The following is a 15875-nucleotide window of genomic DNA, read 5'->3' as shown; positions in this document are numbered from 1 at the left end:
TGTATTTTACCCCAGAGCTGCATTCGCAATACTGCAAGCTTCACAATCTCAATATTATAGCAGTTCCTGGTGGCTCAATATCCCTAGAGAGCGTAATCTTGTGAATTTAGTCTTCTCAGAGACTGAGTAGTCAGATGTAGGGATACTGTCCCTCTACGTTATAGGACCTCAGCTAAACTATAAAGGGTATCTGCTGACAAGCTTGCTGAATGTTTCTAATAGTCTTCAGCAGAATTGTGTATGCAGCTCTAGAGTATAATCCAGAGCATAACTCAGGATCACTACAGGATAAGTAATTTATGTACACAGTGACTCCACCAGCAGAATAGTGAGTTCTGCTCTGGAGTATAATACAGGATGTAACTCAGGATCAGTACAGGATAAGCAAAGTATGTACACAGAGACTCCACCAGCAGAATAGTGAGTGCAGCTCTGGAGTATAATACAGGATGTAATTCAGGATCAGTAAAGGATAAGTAATGTAATGTATGTACACAGTGACTCCACCAGCAGAATAGTGAGTGCAGCTCTGGAGTTAAATACAGACTAACTCAGTAACAGATAAGTAATGCAATAAATAGTTACTTAACATTTTATGCAGATGGTATAGGCTAGGCATTATTTCCCAAACAAGTCTATAGCATCCATTTTCAGAATAAATCATTATCAGCACATTAAACCTGATGCAGCCCCATAAGATTTTTAATTCTCATCATTAAACCGAGGAATCGGAGAATCAAAAATTCACATGACACGCTTGACCATCTTAGCAAAATAAAAGAAAAAGCAACAACCTGACAACTAGTTAAAAATACACACTTTTTTGCATCAACGGAAGACATTGGAAACGTTTTGTGGTTTCTGCAATCCAAATGTAAACAGGAAATCAAAAGCAACTGCACAAGAAAAATAAAATAATTATATCAAAAGCATAAAGGGTAAAAACATGCATTTCACTATCTGTGGAGTTGTTAAGTCCCAGCCATATAAAGTTAACAAACAAGTCTTCATTATGACCCCAAAATGGATATCAATGAGCAGCTTTTCTTGTGAGTCTTATTTAGTTAAGATTTTTGATAAGATATAGCCTGTTCTCTTGGATTATATAGTGACTAAGGCTGGTCATACACATTAGATAGCTGTCGGCCAAATGTTCGCTCTGCCAAAAGCTATCTCTCCCAACCCCCAAACAAACTCATGCTCAGCTTTTGCAAGTATTCTTAATGGAGAGAGGTGAATAAGGCCCTCATATACATTAGAGCGGCCGACATTATTCTAATATATATCTAGCGGCTTGCTTATACCATTCAAGAGAGCCCACCAGCTTAAGGCCTCTTTCACACGAACGTGTGCTGGCCGTGCTCCGGACCGCAAATTGCGATCCGCAATGCACGGGCACCGACCGTTGCCCATCCGCATGCGGATCGCGACCCCATTCACTCGAATGGGGTGCGCCATCCGTCCGTTCCGCAAAAAGATAGGACAAGTTCTATCTTTTTGCAGAACGGAAGCACGGAACGGAACCCCACGAAAGCACTCCGTAGTCCTTCCGTTCCGTGGTTCCGTTCCGCACCGCATCTCTGGATTTGCGGACCCATTCAAGTGAATGGGTCTGCATCCGTGATGCAGAATGCACACGGCCGGTGTCCCGTGTATTGCGGACCCGCCGTATGCGGGCTGCATTACGGCCATGGGGGACACACGTCGTGTGCAAAAGGCCTAAAGGACATCTGTCAGCAGATTTGCACCTATGACACTGGCTGACCTGTTACATGTGCGCTTGGCAGCTGAAGGCATCTGTGTTGGTCCCATGTTCATATGTGCCCGCATTGCTGAGTTAAAAATGATGTTTTAATATATGCGAATGAGCCTCTAGGAGCAACAGGGGCATAACTACAGGGAGTGCAGAATTATTAGGCAAGTTGTATTTTTGAGGATTAATTTTATTATTGAACAACAACCATGTTCTCAATGAACCCAAAAAACTCATTAATATCAAAGCTGAATATTTTTGGAAGTAGTTTTTAGTTTGTTTTTAGTTTTAGCTATTTTAGGGGAATATCTGTGTGTGCAGGTGACTATTACTGTGCATAATTATTAGGCAACTTAACAAAAAACAAATATATACCCATTTCAATTATTTATTTTTACCAGTGAAACCAATATAACATCTCAACATTCACAAATATACATTTCTGACATTCAAAAACAAAACAAAAACAAATCAGTGACCAATATAGCCACCTTTCTTTGCAAGGACACTCAAAAGCCTGCCATCCATGGATTCTGTCAGTGTTTTGATCTGTTCACCATCAACATTGCGTGCAGCAGCAACCACAGCCTCCCAGACACTGTTCAGAGAGGTGTACTGTTTTCCCTCCTTGTAAATCTCACATTTGATGATGGACCACAGGTTCTCAATGGGGTTCAGATCAGGTGAACAAGGAGGCCATGTCATTAGATTTTCTTCTTTTATACCCTTTCTTGCCAGCCACGCTGTGGAGTACTTGGACGCGTGTGATGGAGCATTGTCCTGCATGAAAATCATGTTTTTCTTGAAGGATGCAGACTTCTTCCTGTACCACTGCTTGAAGAAGGTGTCTTCCAGAAACTGGCAGTAGGACTGGGAGTTGAGCTTGACTCCATCCTCAACCCTAAAAGGCCCCACAAGCTCATCTTTGATGATACCAGCCCAAACCAGTACTCCACCTCCACCTTTCTGGCGTCTGAGTCGGACTGGAGCTCTCTGCCCTTTACCAATCCAGCCACGGGCCCATCCATCTGGCCCATCAAGACTCACTCTCATTTCATCAGTCCATAAAACCTTAGAAAAATCAGTCTTGAGATATTTCTTGGCCCAGTCTTGACGTTTCAGCTTGTGTGTCTTGTTCAGTGGTGGTCGTTTTTCAGCCTTTCTTACCTTGGTCATGTCTCTGAGTATTGCACACCTTGTGCTTTTGGGCACTCCAGTGATGTTGCAGCTCTGAAATATGGCCAAACTGGTGGCAAGTGGCATCTTGGCAGCTGCACGCTTGACTTTTCTCAGTTCATGGGCAGTTATTTTGCGCCTTGGTTTTTCCTACACGCTTCTTGCGACCCTGTTGACTATTTTGAATGAAACGCTTGATTGTTCGATGATCACGCTTCAGAAGCTTTGCAATTTTAAGAGTGCTGCATCCCTCTGCAAGATATCTCACTATTTTTGACTTTTCTGAGCCTGTCAAGTCCTTCTTTTGACCCATTTTGCCAAAGGAAAGGAAGTTGCCTAATAATTATGCACACCTAATATAGGGTGTTGATGTCATTAGACCACACCTCTTCTCATTACAGAGATGCACATCACCTAATATGCTTAATTGGTAGTAGGCTTTCGACCCTATACAGCTTGGAGTAAGACAACATGCATAAAGAGGATGATGTGGTCAAAATACTCATTTGCCTAATAATTCTGCACGCAGTGTATTACACCTAAAGGCTAAGCTCTCTCTGCAACTGCTGCGCCCTCTGCGCTTTGACTGACAAGGCCAGGCAGCAACTTTATCAGGCCTGGCTGTGACATATATTAAAACATCATTTTTCTCAGCAATGCGGGCACATGTGAACATGGGACCAACACAGAGGCCTTCAGCTGCCAAGCGCACATGTAACAGGTCAGCCAGTGTCATAGAGACAAATCTGCTGACAGATGCCCTTTAAAAGGTCAGTCTTCTTGCACTGCACTAGGTGCACACAGTATACAGAACTACAATGCATAAAATTAACTACACAACTTGGCCTGCACTTTTGGCCCAAGAAGGCTACAACGGTCCTCACATATGGCTCACCAGTTCCTGTATAACTGTAAAACTCCAATCATCCTCAGAGTTGTAGTTTTGCAAGGTCTTGAGAGCCATTAATTGTAGACAATTGTCCTACAGTCACCAGGAGATAAGAAGACAAGGATCAAAAACATGGTCCACATGGGGTCTATTTAATTTTAACTGTTCCCAGTAGGATATCTACTTCTACAACTGGCTGCCAGGTCAATCCTGGTTTTCAGACCTCCATTTGGTACAAATAAGTGCCCCATCATTCAGAGATATTTCAAGGTGTGTGATATCTAGGGCTAGTGATGGACCTAAGAACTTGAGAGCCCGTAATACGTGGACCAACTACTGGACTAAGGGTTCTTTTACATGAGATAATGTCTGGACCTTGTCCAGTCCCCAGTTGGCATATTATCAGCAGAACATCCTATGTTTACAAGCCCAATTTTGAGACCTGCATAGAAGATGTGATCACCCAACAAACAAGTGTTTGCTTATTTCTCGACTTATTGCTGCTATGTATAAATAATTGGGCGTGAGCATTATCAAGAACTCTCGTTTGGCTGATTATCGGCAAGTGTAAAATTGTTTGAACTGGAAACATGTAAGGCTACCTAACATCTATGTCCTAACCACTGGGAACAAAACCATTATAATTGGTCCTCATTAAGATCTCATGACAGAACATTGGCTATAACAGAAATATCTGGGATGTTCCAGTTAACTTGATGGATGGAGAAGAGATGAGGGGAACCAAGATCTTTCATAGACAATATTGGTCGTCCCAATTCTTCATGCTGATCTTTCATTAAATCTCATATCACATATATGTATCGTTTCCCTTGGCGTAATTTACAAGCATCTTATGTGTACTTTGTAATAATCTAGTGCCGTTCACTACATTTTCACCATGAATCATCTCAACCTTTATGATAATTAGTAGCCCTTGCATGTGGGGAAACCACATTGGGTGAAGGATTTTACTTTCTTAAGCTTGAGACAATTTTTGTACTGACTCAGCAAACTATTCATAAGTAAGGTCAGATAAGTGAGGCCTCCCATCACTGTCTATGACAATATCCTCATGTAAGGTTTCTCTTTCGCTTTATATACGTGGATATCAAAATAGTTTCTGTCATCATTACAAGTCTACCTTTTGACCATACCACTGTACAGAGGATCTCTAGAATAGATTCATTTTACCATAAAATGTTTAAGGTAGGCAGCAGGACCCAAACTCCTCCCAAAACTGAAATAAAATAAAAAATAAAAAAGAGCAAAAACAAACATAAACTGACACAAAACACCCCATATATCCAATGTCCATCAAACTTTTGGAACTTATTCTCTGTAGACCAAGGCCAAAATCATGTGTTGGCACGCAACCATAATTTCCTTCTCGTTTTACATTTTGAAATTGCTGCTCTATTAGTTAGTAATCTTTCACTTTTTTATGTTTAATTAACAGTAAAATTATTTTAATCCAGAATCCAATAATCTTAGGACAATTTTATTTCGGATTGTTTTCGAGAAGCTTCTTGCTCGTTCTATAGTCCAAAGTATGTTCTGTCAATGCCAGGTTAAAGGGATTTTATGGTAAAGTAATTCTCATTATTTTGTACATTGTCTCAGTTCCTTATTCATTATCAATTTCAAAAATATCAGATGCTCACGCAAATTGCCTATTCGGCTGGACGCACACATGCAGCCTTTGATGTACTGTATTTTGAGGTGCGGTTTTTGATTTGCAGCAAAATGGAGATGCATATTTATTTATTTATTTATTCATTATTTATTGATTATACTCACTTATATAGCGCTGACATATTCCGCAGCGATTTACAGACATTAGCGTCGCATAATATTTACCCAATTCAAAGATAGTGGCTCACCCCTTGAACGATGTATCACCTATTTGGCCAAGTGCTCACAGAACCAAGGAAGCATAAATATGTATAATCACCCCTCTAGGCCTAGGTATATAATTTTTCCTATTCCTTTTGACTCGACTCCTGGTTTTGGCTTCAAAACTTCACGTCTCCACCAATTAAAAACAGAACTACTGCCTGTCAAGTCTATTCACAGACGAAACTTAGGTTCTAGATACAGATCATTGAGATATAGAGGAAACATGCATAATATATATATAATGAAATATAAAATTAAAAATAAAATAAAAAAAATGTGAAAGTAAAAAAATACAGTATATGGCCTCATGCACACGACCGTTTTTCGGGTCCGCGTCCGAGCCACAGTTTTTTTGGCTCGGTGCGGACCCATTCACTTCAATGGGGCTGCAAAAGATGCGGACAGCACTCAGTGTGCTGTCCGCATCCGTTGCACCATTCCGTGGCCCCGCAAAAAAAATAGAGCATGTCCTGTTCTTGTCCGTTTTTGCGGACAAGAATAGGCATGTCTACAATGGGCCGCCCGTTCCGTTCCGCAAATTGCGGAAGGCACACGGGCGGCTTCGGTTTTTTGAGGATCCGCGGTTTGCGGACTGCAAAAAACGGCACGGTCGTGTGCATGTAGCCTATATAACACGAAACAAAAAAAAGCAGGCTTTATCAATGTGTCAATGAACAAGTTGTTTCTGAAGCAACAATGCAGGTACCGTAGAGCATAACTGTACGTACATAAAAATATAAAAAAGAAATACATTTGCAAAACAAAAAAAGTTAAAAAGTTCTTTAAAGAAAAAGTGAAAGCCCAGCTAAGATGTGGTTACAGTGATGGTCCATCTACAAGCACGTGCAAGCTATGTTACCGGAGGGTAACGGATGTTGTAAGTTACCAGACCAGCTGTTTCGGTGACAATTACACTAGAGATTCTCATCTGTTTTGGACTGCAGTTGTTCCCCATCCTTAAGCCGAGTGTACCACAGAACATCCTCCCAGTACACCCAGTATGATTTGTGGTCAACGACAGAATCTTTTAATTTGCTCTTCCCGTTGACTTACTCTCCACGTTGTAAAAGATAATGAGTTGGTGCTCTACACTGTCATAGTCTGAATTAAAATCCAGTTAGCACCAAATTAATCTATGCTTCTGACTTCAAAATTAAGGACTGTTCCCCATGCCCCCCCCCTCCCCCACCTCAACTGTTATGACCCCTCCCCTGGTTTTAATTAACCTCATATTCATGTCTATCATTCTATCCAAGGACACATGAATCGTCGACCAAGGAGACAATTTCATTTGCCATGTGCATCTCGCATCTCGTATCTGCTAATATAAGGCTGGGACTTTGTCTTTCTTCCCTAGACTTGGAATTTTTTTTTTTTTTTTTTAAATGTAAAAAATTTGCCTTTACTTTGGAAGGAAACTCGCTGCACCATTTCATCAGCCATTTATTACATTAATTGGGAAAACTCTCTTATCTCACCGTCAAAGTGGGAGACTCGGTCATTGTCAAGAGGATGGATTTTTTTATGGGTGTCCCTTGATTGCTTTTTATACCTTGCCAGGAACATAATATTTTCAGGTTTTATTTCCAGAACGTTTACGAAACCTTTGTCTTAAATTATTTATTTCCCCTTGTGCCACAAGGGTTAATCTGCGGCAGAGAGACCCAGCCCCCCACCTGCCTTAAACAATAAGATAAAGAAAATGCTAATCGCTATTGTCACTGTAACTTTAAGTACCTGTCTGTATTTTTACATGAAAACGATTATCTCTATCAATCAAAATTTAAGAACACAAAAGCGCTAATCATACAAGAAGCGTTGACGGAGTAATTCTTATAAAAAGTGTATATTTTTTTCTTACCCTGACTAAAAGTAAGACAAATTTTAGCAGAAAAAAAAATAATAATAATAATAAAAAATACAAAAATAAAAAATTATAAATTACAAAAATATATATACAGTAAATCGCTCTTGCTTCTAATTTATTGGAGACTGTTTAGAGTTTTTGGTTACGTTTTTTATCTTTTTTTATTTGCTTACAATCACCCAGTTCTCCAGTCTATCCTCACATAAGCAGGCAGTGGTGGCCATCCTTCACACGTGGTGTAACAGCACACCCTAATGTTTGACTGAATTCATAATTTGTGGCAATTAAGGAGTTAAAGCCTGAAAAAGTAATTTTTAACATTCTTTACTGTGTTTCATGACGGAATAAAAAAATTTATAATTCTACCTGTGTCTAATCTAATCACAGCATCTACGTTGTTCTGCGATAATCCAGGATCATCCTAACCAAGGGGTACTTTGTAGATATTTTTACGGAATCCCTTTAATGGTCTCTTAAAGGGCCCATGCTGAATTTATTCGTCGCCCTCCTTCTCTATGTCGCCAACCTATTCTGTGGCGTTGTACACCCAACATATACTCTAAATCTGTGTCGAAATGAATTCTGCTGCTGAAGTCGACCCAACTTCTACCTTCTCAGAACGAATCGAGTGCCCACCACTTCAGTGCAAGGGTTAACCAGCGAGAGAGGCCCACTTCTCCATGCGGAATTTCGCCGGTAACAGGGGGCTGTCATGTGTTCATCTTTCCTATCAGGCCTTGACAGAAAGTTGAAGTCTGTCCACCCCAGAAAATGTCTGGCACGGATTCCTCTGTTCTCTGCCTTCGCAGACAATAAGAGCTTTCTCTTCAAAGTCACTAAACAAGATTTCTCCAGCGCAGGAGGAAAAATACTTTTCTATGCACAATAAAAAAAAAACAGAAGAAGTCGAACGTGCAATCACAAAGATGATACTACAACCCCCAACAATTGTCTTCCACGTTGTCGTAGTGCAATGTGGAGGTGAACTCCTGCAGTAGAAAGGTGTAGAAGTCTTGGGAAAGGCAAAGCATGAAGCTGAAGGCAAACTTACCCATTCATAGGTGGGACTGCCTGCACATGTGTGTGTAATCCCACTAGGAGAGAGCTGAGAGTGTAAATCCACTGGAGGAAAAGTGAGTGTCCTGGCTGTGTGTGCCTTCACACGAGCCTCAGTGTACGGAAGGACTGAAGGCATGTGGTCTAAACACAACAAAAGCCACTGCCTTACTCTTCTAGATTATGCAGGAAGAGGCCCCTTTTTGCATAAACACAAACACTCGGCAAATGAGTAACATTTCTGTGTGCAAGCTACCTGCCCTACTGACAGCAATGTGAACACAGATGGAGACATGGGGGCATCACCTCTGGAGTCATCCCTCACTGATACACACTTCATGGCTTTTTATGTATCACTGGTTGCTGTTTATGCATTTTGTTTCAATATTTAATAATAGAAGAACATAAATTATAATTACTCATTACTATCAGTCTATCTATCTATTGCATATATGTCTATTATCTATCTATCTATTTATCTCATATATTTCTATCTGTCTATCTGTCTCATATACAGTATATCTATTTCTATCTATCTATTATAGTAATTATTCATTACTAACTATCTATCCAAATGTATGTCTATCTTCTATCTGTTTGTCTAATTTCTATTTCCTATCTAAATATGTGTCTATCTTTTTCTGTCTGTCTTGCTGTCTGTCTATCTATCTCACATATTTATCTATCTATCTATCTATCTATCTATCTATCTATCTATCTATCTATCTCATCTATCTCATCTATCTATCTATCTATCCATTTTATAACTTCCTAACTCTTCTATATACTTTAATTACACACTTACTGCTATGTATCTATATATTTATTTATCTATTTATCTATCTACAAGATGTAATTACAGCACTCTCTCATTCATCATGTTTTATACATTGTTACTATGACATATTATATTTAATTTAACCTGTCATCAATCTAAAAGTTGTCAAAATTCCAACTTTTTATGCACCCCTGTGAACACTTGCTATGTATAGGCCAATTTTATTGCAATCTTCTGTCTATCTATCTATTTATAGTATCTCATATCTTTCTTTCTTTCTTATCTTAATAATAATATTATAACTACTAATAATCTTTTTATTTAGATTATTAACTTCTACCTTTATTAGATCAGTATATTATTGCCATTACAGTGAATAATTTAAAAAGTCTGATATTCCGGCCCTTGTTTCCAGTACAGAACTGCAATATAATGTGGCATTTCACTGGACCAGAAAAAATTAGTAGAGAGATACAAAAAAGACATTTTTCTTTTTAAAAACATGTAACAATACAATATTTATTTTAGGGATGTCAAACTCTTGGTGCACCAGCTGTTGCAAAACTACAACTCTCAGCGTGCCCTAATAGCTGTAAGCTGTCTGAGCATGATGGAAGTTGTAGTTTTGCAACCGCTGGAAAGCGATGCTTTTGACATACAGTATGTGATTTATATGAATGATTTAGTTTATATTTTCTTCCTGAAGGTTATTTACACAAATGAGTTGTACACTCTTCTCTATGACAGTTTAATAATCCACAATGTCTGATAATCTGGCATCTTTTAGGTATGTGACATACGGGAAATAAGAGTGTAGGCCCACAGTGGACTGATAGGAGTAATTACAGAATGTCTGCTGTGGAACAGGATGATGATATACAAAAGTAGTAAAGTATACCGTAGGTACAGGTAGGTATGCTCGGAACCAGACCCCTATTGGTGCCAATAAAAAAAATTTGCTATATTGTTTAGAACATCTTTAGTTCTCAGTTTTTATTATTTATGCAGAAAAAAACCTAAACCTTGAATTTGTGTGCGTTCACTTAAAGGGTCCAGTATAATAATGCATAGAATTTGTAAAGTGTCCGAACTTTTCAAAAAACCTATGGTATGTCATAAAGACATATCAAAAGTTTTGATCTGTGGGGGTCTGGGTGCTGAGACTCCCACCGATCTCTACAACAAAGGGAGAGAAGTGAGCAAATATCGCGCTCTGTCTCCTCGCTGCGTGTGAAAGGCTCCATGGAAGTCTATGGGCCCTTTTCAATTCCATCCTCAGCAACAAGGAGATCAAAACTTTTGATATGTATCCATAAAGTTTTTGAAAAGTTAGTGCTGCTTTACATTTACATCTAAAGTGGTTGCCTCAGAATGGCAACTTACCAGCTAACCACAGCACAGATGATAAGTGCTTAATCGCTGGAGGACCGTCCACTGGAACCCCCACTGATTATAAAAATGTGGATCCCATGTTCCCAATAGCTCTACTTGGCTATCTTCAGCAGTCCCAAAGACACTGAATGGAGTGGTAGTACACATATTCAATCACCACTAGATTTAAACAGAGGACATAGGAACTCCCATTCTCTAGACCAGGCATGCTCAACCTGCGGCCCTCCAGCTGTTGCAAAACTACAACTCCCAGAATGCCCGAACAGGCTACAGGTATCAGCCTACAGCAGGGCATTGTGGAAGTTGTAGTTTTACAACAGCTGGAGGGCCGCAGGTTCAGCATGCCTGCTCTAGATCAATCTGGCTTCCAGCAGTCAGACCTACACCGATCAGACACTTATCACCAATCCTGTGGATGAGTGAGAAATTGTCATTCTAGGACAACACATTTCAGATTAGAATTTCCACAATTCGGTTGATCAGTCATATGTTCATAGGATCATGTGTGCAAACGATCCTACCATCAACATATCCGAATGAACTGGCAAATCATGGTTATTGTCAAACAAAAAGGAAGTCGTAAACAATTATCTGTTCATGCCAATTTCAGCCAATGACTAGACAATCACTTTTTTGGCAAACATTGATCGTCTGCACTTCTCTCGCCCAACTTTCATCTTATGTGTATGGTCAACTTTAGCCTTAATAACCTAAATTACAGGGGTTTTCTCACTGCAGACATTTATGACATATACGCCCAGCTTCTACCCATTTAAAGTGAACTTGTCAACATTCTCACCTCCATCTTCCATCTTTTAAATTGTTCTATGGTGAAGATATGAGCATCAAGATCTTCCCTGCTGATGAGTTTAATTATCCTTTTGGAAGTCTCAAGTCAGGAGAAGTCCCACTACAATGTGCAACTTTTGAATGAATCATACAAGTAAGTAATTGATTGGCTATAGAGCTACAAATAACAAGATGGACTCCCTTCAGCCTGAGAATCCAAGAAACTTAGCATGGTCAAGATGATCCCATAGGTGGTGACTAAAGGTAAAGTAAGTGGTCCAGTGTCTCTTCCTAATTGACCTCATCTGAACTTTGCAAATTCTTTACAAGAAAGAAGAAGGTCAACCATTCTGTCACCCTATTAAAAATGTGTGTTGGTAGATGAAGAGTATAGACCCTTGATCTAAAATCGTTGGGATATCTTGTCTATGCTCTTACAAATCTTTGAGGACATCTCGTAGATTCCCCACTACAAGGGTTCAAAGAGACATGCTAAGATTCTGCTACGAGCAAAAGCGAACAAATATCTGTTTAGGAAGTGACTCCAGTATCTCAACTCGTAGATCCCAGCTGGATTCCAGTACAGAGCTTCAAAACCACCTGAAATTCTTTCACCTAAAGATCTCTTCGGTTAGACATATGTACACCTGCGGCAATGTAAGGGTTTTGAAGAAATGCTCAGCAAAAATTCCCTTTTGTGTTGATGAAAGAATAATCAAACCAAAACAGAAGACAGAGTTGAATAGGCACAACATTTCAGTGGTGGCTGAAGACGACACCAGATGTGTAAGACTTTCTTTCCCAGATCAAAATTATCTCTTGTCGTTCCCCCATAAAGTATCAAAGATTTTTGAAATCTGCATTTAGTAATTGGGCAAACTTTCAACGTAATGTTCAAATTCTCACTATAAATGCTGAGTTAGATGGTGCCGTGGTATTTCATAGTATTATAGAGTTAGATTCTGTCTCAGGGGAGTTTATCGTTTACTTTTCCATACTGTAGGCAAAAACCATGAAACACAAACTGCAGCCAATTCATTTAGGATCCTGCCAAGATTTCTTCTGTGGTAGGAAACCAGACCACCTAGAGGAAACCCTTTCAGATAACACTCTCTGTAGGAAGTAAACCGAAATCTTCAGTGTAATCCAAGAGTGATTCTAAACAGGTTTCCACTTTTTTTTCTATAAGTAGCCATCGTATTCAGCAGGTGCCATTGTTATATGGGGTACAGAAGTAGCAACTGCCCCTTGGCCCTGATGCCTGAGGAGGTTCGAAGGGTTTTCTTTCACATAAGAAGACACCATTATTTAGCAGCATCTTATAAAAAAAAAGCATTTACTCTGATCAGTCCATATTGCCTATCTCCCTGACCTGTCCATGCTGGGGCAAAAGTTTTGCAACATCTGGAGAGCCACAAGGTGGAGATCATTGGTGCCTTATTGGTCCACAAACTGGTGCAAAGGATAAACTTTGTGACTCCCCATGACAAAACGTTTAATGTCCTTTTGGAACTGAATTGGTTACTATGGACAACTTAACAATTTAAATCTTAAGAGATGGAGACCATCACTAATGGGACCTCAGAGAACAGCTATAAACTGCAAAGGAATCCAGCCAAAAGTGCTCAGTTTCTCTACAGCACCACCACAAGAGAAATTAGGCATTACATGGTACCCACTGAAATCAATAGGCTGTCTGTGAAATGCATGGACTGTCTGGGTCCTCCAGAATGAGAGATGCCCTTTGCTCCAGTTTTCCGAACTAGACTACCCCTTTTAAAGGGAACCTGTCCTAAGCATCATTCTTCCCAAACAACAAGCAACATGAAATCCCAACAGGGTCCCTGGTTATGAACAACTATGATTAAGGGCTCATTCAGATGACCGTAACCGTTTTTGTGGTCTGCAAATTGTAGATCTGCAAAACACGGATACTGGCTGTGTGCGTTTGCCTTTTGCAGAACGGAACGGCCAGCCCTATAATAGAAATGCTTATTCCTGTCCGCTATATCTTTTTTTGCGGGGCCATGGAATGGAAGTGTGGAGGCAGACAGCACACGGTGCTCCTGCCACATCTCTTGCAGCCCCACTGAAATGGGTCCGCATCCATTCTGCAAAATTGCGGAACGGGTGTGGATACAAATATACGGTCGTCTGAATGAGCCCTTACTCTGAAATGCTACAGTGTTTCAGAGGGGGAATAGTTTAATGAAGAGCTGAGAACATGGAGAAGAGTCATGGGGGTGGCTCCCAGAAAACCTATCCCCACCTGACATGCCTTGATTGACAGAACTTTCCCTATATGTGCAGAAGGAGAGACCTTTCAATCAGAAGATCTGGGCAGGGAGAAGCCGAAAAGGAGCCACAACTCTTCTCCCTCAATCCCACAGCGTATCAGAGAAGAGCATAATTGTTTATAACCAGGGGGCCTGTCGTGGTTGCACCAACATAAAGCAACCTACAGGTGCCCTTTAAGGATGAAATATGCCTACTGTATGTGTTTAAAACAGTATCGAAAATGTTAAGACCTTAGAAAATGAAGATGTAAAGATCCTAAAGATACAGCAAGGTACAAAATACTAAGACATAATATTGCACTAGATTATGCAAAGGTCTTAAGGCACGTTTCTGCCTGTGATTCAGTTCTACAGAAAAAATGTAAGTCCTAAAACTACTTTCAGCTGAATTTTTTTTGAGTGTGGGTTTGGCCAAGTCAGATTACCCAAAGTCAACAAAATGTCAAATTATTCATTTTTTTCTTTTTAATTCCTGACAAGAGCAGTCTTTGAATGTTTCCGCTGATAATCTGCACCCGAAAAGTAAAAGCAGTGGAAGCAGAATATGTTCTGTAATGCAAAGCACCAAACAGATTGCACAATAAGGCAGAGTGGGCTATGTGAAAATGGAACCAATATGCAAACTAGCCTACCACTATGGTCAGGACAACGAGAATCAAAATGCAGGATGGCCCACCACCATGGTAAGGACGACCAGATTCAACATGCAGGTTGGCTCACCACTATGGCCAGGACAACTAGAATAAACATTCAGGTTGGCTCACCACTATGGCCAGGACAACCAGAATAAACATGCAGGTTGGCTCACCATTATGGTCAAGACGACCAGAATCAACATGTTGGTTGGCCCATCAGTATGGCCTTGATAACAAAAATCAACATGCGGTTTGGATCATCATTAAGTTCAGGACAACTAGATTCAACATGCAAGTTGTAAAATTCTGTCCACAAGAGCTCATCACGGGGACTGCAGCTAGTTTGTACTACTAGTTCGTGCAGGCAACCATATGAACATGATACATACAGTGCATATGAAAAGTCTTCAGACCCTTTCACTTTTTTCACATTTTGTTATGTTGCAGCCTTATGCTAAAATTTGGAAAAAATTTAGTTTTTACCCCATCTTGCTGGTGAAACAGAATTGTTAAAATTTTTCCTAATTTATTAAAAAGGAAAAACTACATTTTTGCACGGACATAAGTATTCAAACCCTTTACTATGACACTTGACATTTAGCTCTGTGGCCTACCATTTTTCTTGATCATCTTTGAGATGTTTCTATGTCTTGATTGGAGTCACCTGTGGTAAATTCAGTTGATTGGACATGATTTGGAAAGACACAGTCCTGTCTATATAAGGTCTCACAGCTGATATCTGAGCAACAGCCATGAGGAAAGAATTGCCTGTAAAGCTCAGAGACAGAATTGTGTGGAGTCACAGATCTGGAGAGGGGGACAATTTTTTTTTATTTTGTCCTGAAAGTTCCCAAGAGCACAGTAACCTCCATCATTTTTAGAAGAAGCATTGGAAGAAGTTTGGAAAAACCCTGACTCTTCCTAGAGCTGACTGACCCACCAAACTAAGAAATTGGAGGAGAAGAGCCTTGGTAAGAGAGGTGACCTAAAACCCAATGGTTAATCTGGCTGAACTCCTGTGTGCAGATGGGAGAAACTTCCAGAAGGTCAACCATCACTGCAGCACTCTACCAATCTGGGCTTTATGGCAGAGGGGCCAAAATGAAGCCTCTCTTCAGTAAAAGACATATGCAATTTTGCAAAACAGCACCTAACAGACTCTCAGACTGTGAGAAACAAAATTTTCTGGTCTGATGGAACCAATATTGAACTTTTTGGCCTTAATTCTAAGCATCACATCTGGAGAAAACTAGGCACTGCTGTTTTTCAGCGACTGGGACAGGGAGACGGGTCAGTGTTGAGGGAAAGCTGAATGGAGCAAAATACAGAGATATTCTTAATGAAAAC

At 40.1% G+C, this 15875-nt stretch overlaps 1 protein-coding gene across 5 annotated transcripts in view; it reads right to left on the bottom strand.

Moving 5' to 3' along the window:
• Window positions 1-15875, bottom strand: part of FOXP1 (forkhead box P1) — a 655361-nt gene that overhangs the window by 408872 nt on the left and 230614 nt on the right. Inside the window, exon 1 of one of the 5 annotated variants that reach the window (XM_040408627.1) lies at window positions 8633-8769. The exons of the other annotated variants lie outside the window; for them this stretch is intronic. The gene's annotated coding sequence lies outside the window, so the exon portion shown is untranslated. Of the gene's footprint in view, window positions 1-8632; window positions 8770-15875 lie in introns of those variants that run through there. 5 annotated transcript variants of the gene reach the window in all.

The sequence above is a fragment of the Bufo bufo genome, chromosome 9 (genome assembly GCF_905171765.1).
Source record: "Bufo bufo chromosome 9, aBufBuf1.1, whole genome shotgun sequence".
Taxonomy (NCBI): domain Eukaryota; kingdom Metazoa; phylum Chordata; class Amphibia; order Anura; family Bufonidae; genus Bufo; species Bufo bufo.
Note: the sequence above shows the minus strand (reverse complement) of the source record. Positions and strands in the feature narration are given on the sequence as shown.